Raw genomic sequence first — 5,525 nt, forward strand, 5'->3', positions numbered from 1 at the left:
ACTGGAACGAACTTCGGATCCTCTAGCTAAAGCATTTCACCCGATAAACGGCCTCATACTTTAGGGGGCAACTGTTATAGACATTTTTGTGCCTCGCGTCAAGGAGCATGGAATGTCAATAATTACAGGGATCCTCAGTCCCTAAATATGTTGTTCTTACCCCTAAAAGAACAAGGTCATCAAACAACAGCACTTCCAATCAGTTCTCCACCTGAAAACACTTCAAAACAGGCTTATTTTGGATCATGTCAGCTGCTTAACTGAGCATCTGCGCTGTATTGCAACTGTCCCACTCTGTACCTGCACTGGAAGTCAAAAACAATGAAGGCTACCTGCGCTGGGCGAGATTGGCCAAGTGGCACAGTCCTCCTGCAAGGTGTCAATTGCCCAGGAAGCTTCCAAACTGACACTTGGTTCATCAGATTCGCCTTGTGATGAGTAAGAGGTACTTGATCACCATGTGTAACCAAGGATCTCCAAGTGGACTCAAGAACTGAAGATTAACTGAAGAGGGAGAGGACACTAGTCAGCTCTATGCCAGCCTCAAGCTGACTCATCCTCTCTTCTTCTCTCCTATATATAGAGCTCTTCTATGAGGTCTAAAGAGGCCGGAATTTTGTATAAGCAAGGAGGTGCTGTTGGTATACTGCCAGGATTATTGGGTGATTGTTTTACTAGAGGTGAAGAAGAGAGTTCTTGCTGCCGAGGAGGTGCCGCTGGATTGGGGCCAACATCATTGGTTGTAACTTCCTCTGGAACCCTGTTACTTTCTATCAATAAAGTTTGCATGTTCTTCTATATACTTGTTTTACATAGATGCTTTTGTGTTTACATGTATATTTGATGTAACCTAATCCATGCTTCAATTATGATTGCTTGTATCTCGTAGTTTGCTCCCTTTTGTTGTGCAGATTCTGTGTGTAGCTGGATCGGCTTGGAGAGTAAAGAGCTGGGAACGGGATACAAAGCGAGAAGGACAAGGATCGACTAAGCGCAAGACACCAGGTTGGTTGATCCTCTTTCTATTCTCTCTGTGCTTTCATAAAGATGAACATGAAAACTTTGTCATTCAGTTGTTGCTAAAGTCTGTCACCTTTAGAAAGGGTTAGTGTCATCCGCATCGGATACTTTTCCCCACAACACTATATATTAGCTCAATGTGGAAAAATGATGTTTTATAAAGCTCTATCGCTCTTGATACCTGCACCAATGTGTTCAAAATGTCCAAATTAGCTAAGAATACCTCTTTCTGAGCTCAATTTGGTCGAAAATTGACTTCTCTAGAGCTGAGTCAATCTTTTCCTACATTTTCTCCTCTAATTCTAAAATATCTCCAGTTAGCCCCACTAAATCTAGAGGCAAGCCCAAACTTGGGGGCACCAACAAATTTACTGTCGTTTTAAAATTCCATCAATTAAGTTAAACTTCACTTAATTAATATTAATCTTCATTTAGCGCTAACTGAAACCATAACATCTGATGGTTTAATAGGCCTGGTCACATGTGGAGTTAATGTCGTGTTAGCCATTGGAGTGGAACCGTCAGACGACGACCTTTGGTGGTTATGGAATTGCATTCACATGTGGTAATGCTAACCATCAGAGTGGTGGGTTGTATAGCCACTGGGGTTAACAAACTTTAATTGGTTGTGGTTTGAAGTGTTGTGTTCACATGGGGGAGGGTTGGCTTGCGGACTATCCCTCCCCTAACCGCCCAACTCCATAATGTTCAAACTTAAATAGATGCAAAGAATGTTTAGGGTAAGAACCACCTGATATCATAATTGGTAAGAAGTGTGGACGGTGTGCCAGAGGTCGTGGGTTCAACCCTGACCTCCACCATAATATTTTGTTCAAACATATATATCCAACCCGACCTTTGGGAGATGCCACATGGAAGCCTTCGGGCTTGCCACGTGGTATTCTTCCATTGGTCTAGAAATCCACCAATAAGAATGCAACAAAAAATCACCAATGCTACCCAACCAGATAATGCCACTTGTCCATCCTCGATTCGCCATTGACCAACGTTGACCATGCCTAGTCGCTTTCCATTCAACAATACAGACTACTGATTGTGCAGCGACTGGGCATTTTTTTTGCAAATTTCGCTTGTTTATCAAAGTGATCAGAACAAAATAAATTTCTCAAATGAACTTAGTTTTTGAAAAAATGAGTTTCTTTAGGATCATTTTTCTAGGACAGACATGGTCATTCAGGTTTACAAAAATTCTGAGAACTTTGATTTTTGAGCTAAATATTGAGCACCTGATCAAAACTGGGAAAGGACATGATTGTACAAAAATCCAAAGAGAATCAAATCTGGAGGGTGTGTATTTTTTATCTCTCATTCTACCAAAAGTGGATGAAAATTTAAAACCTTATATGCATGTGTTTCTCATATAAAATTAAAAAAGGGGTTAACTGGTCCCTTTCAAAATGGCTTGAAGTCAGCTAGACCAATTGGACTGAACTAGACATTATTGATTGTTCACCAATGCTTTGTTTATAGACAACAGGAGACATAAGGGAGGTCTCATAGGAAGAACTTGGAATGTCTCCTCATTGGAGTTTTACAAAGGTATGTGGTTTGAAGTGTTTGTATGTTAATTTTTTCATGGCCTCTATGTTTCATTTTGTACAAGGAATATGTATTTGGAGTCATGCTCTATTGTGTAAGATTCTGTGGAAGTGGTAGTTTTCTTGATTATGCAACTACATAGTTTTGTTGTAGTGATTTAATTGTATCTTGATTGTCAGTTCTAGATCTGCTTTTCCATATTTTTGAAAAATATTTTGTTTACAATCATATACTAAGAATGTCAAAAAAGAGTAAGATATTTGTTGCTATATATAAATTCACTTGCAATGCATTTTACTTATTCATAATTTTTCAAGGTGCACCATGAAACACTCTCACATAGGCCAAGTGGTTATGTATCATAATATCATTTCTAAGGTTTTGAAGTACTAGAATAAAAAAAATGATGACTGAAGAAACAATTTTGAGAAATGTCATTGATGCCAAAATTGTATATTGATCTATAAAAATTATGAAACATTTGAATCAAATGCGAACACAACTAAGAGACAGTGAAACACCAAGGGCATCCTTAGTCCAATCATTATAAAGTGTATCCTGGTTAGTGTGGTAAGCAGTCTAAAATTTGAAGGAAATTTCCCTTTGACCTTTAGTTTATTTAAATGTTTTGATGAGGATTTGATGTAATTGAGATTCATTTCCCAAATGTTTAGTGATAATGCATTTACATTGAGTTTTTTATTATGTTCAAAAGAACTTGGATGAGATTAGTAAATGTAATTAGTGGTTTCAATGACTCAATTAAATAATTTTAGTGGTATAGTGGGCACCCGAATTATATATTTTCTTGGAAATTCTTCTGATGGTGTGGGAACAATTCTTGTTTGTACTTTTTTTGTCAAACATGTAACCAATTTCCTCACTCTCTCACCCTAAGAAAGAGTAATATATTCTTCTTGGCTCATGAAAAGCCTCATTCTACAATTAACTCATGAATAATGAATATTATGAATATGTCACAAGTGGGATTTAAACCTAGATGGGGAAAATAACGATTCTTCCTGCCAATAACCCAAGCTACTAAACCTTATTGACAATTCTTGTTTGTAATTTATGGAGAAAACTAGTGATTTCATTAGGCACCATGATATATTTATTTGGTCATATTTATTTTGTCATTAATTCATTTTATCGGGTGATCATATAGTAGAATATTTTGTTGTGTATTGGATCATTAATTGTGGCAATTAATAACTAAATTAATGATCAAATTTATGACTAAATATAATACTTGATGATAAATTTGATACAATCAATTAATGACTAAGCTAAATACAACTAAAAGTTGGTCGCATTATAAGAGACTGTAAATTAGCCACTATTGGTCATTGACTAAAAAATGGTCATTTACATGCAAATTTTAGTCATTTTTTCAGTAACTAATTAGCAATTTTGTACGAGTGAGAAAGTAAATTGGTTGTAATTACAGCTACAACTCCCCCTGAAAATGTCATATCTATTTAGAACAATTAGCATAGTGAAGAGGCATGAATCATGCCTAATTTTTGTCTGAGATATTCAAACGAATCACGTGGAAGAGGCTTGGTAAATAAATATGCAACTTGTTCCTTTGAAGGAACATATTCCAACTTTACTTTTTGTTCAAGCTCTTTTTCTCTAAGAAAATGGTATTTGATTGGGATGTGCTTAATTTTGGAGTGCATGACAAAATTTTCAGAGATACTTATGCCACTAGTGTTGTCACAAAGAATAGGGATAGGTTGAGGGAAGGTGACTTGAATGTCTTCCAATGTTTTGATCATCCATAGAATTTGAGTATAGCAATAGGAAAAAATAACATATTATGCTTTAACATCTGATAAAGAAATAGAACTGTGCTCCTTACTAAACCAAGAAACTAAGCGAGGACCCAAATAGAATGCTCCTCCACTAGTACTTTTGCAGTCATCAACATTACTTGCCTAGTCTACATTTGTGTAAGAATGAAGCGCAATGTCTACGATTTTGGGATACCATAGACCAAAATCTTGAGTTCCTTGTAGATACTTGAATATCCTCTTGACTTCTTGTAGATGAGTTACCTTGGGATTAACTTGAAATCGTCCAACTATTCCAACTGCGTGCATAATGTCTAGTCTTGTACATGTAAGATAGATCAAGTTGTCAATCATATATTTTTATTCAGATTGATTAATTGTAGGGGAATCATCATTCTAGATTAGATTACACTATGTTACCATTGGTGTGCATACAAGTTTGCAATATTCCATTCCATATTTTTTCATAATCTTCTTGAGATACTTGGTTTGAGAGAGAAAGATACCATTTTTAGTTTGATCAACCTGAAGACCATGAAAGAATGTTAGTTCACCAAGTAAAGACATTTCAAATTCCTACTGCATAGCTGAAGCAAATCGTTGACTCATATATTCAACATTGCTTCCAAATATGATGTCATATACATAAACCACTACTATTAAAACTTTGTCTTTGACAAATTCGATATACAAAATACTATCTGTAGTTCCTTTCGTAAACCCTTGTTGATGAAGATACATGTCAAGATGATAATACCATGCACAATGAACTTGTTTTAACCCATATAATGCCTTTTTAAGTTTGAAAACAATATTTTTAGCATTTCCAAGTATGAAACCTTCAAGTTGTTTGAAAATATAAACTTCTTCTTCTAGATCCCTATTTAAAAATGCATATTTAACATCCATTTGATATACCATAAAGTTATGAAAGTTGGAAAATGCAAGGAACAATCTTATGGCTTCAAGTCTAGATAGACGTGAAAATTTCTCTTCAAAGTCTACCCCTTCCTGTTGAGCATAGCTTTTGCATACAAGTCTTTCTTTGTTTCAAATTACTTCTCCATTTTCATTTAATTTTTTTTTTAAACACCCACTTTGTCCCAATTACATTTTTATTATGTGGCCTTGGTACAAGTTTCCATG

Source organism: Pinus tabuliformis, chromosome J (assembly GCF_031772625.1).
Source record: "Pinus tabuliformis cultivar Carrire ecotype Pingquan chromosome J, CPIR1, whole genome shotgun sequence".
In the NCBI taxonomy this organism is placed as follows: domain Eukaryota; kingdom Viridiplantae; phylum Streptophyta; class Pinopsida; order Pinales; family Pinaceae; genus Pinus; species Pinus tabuliformis.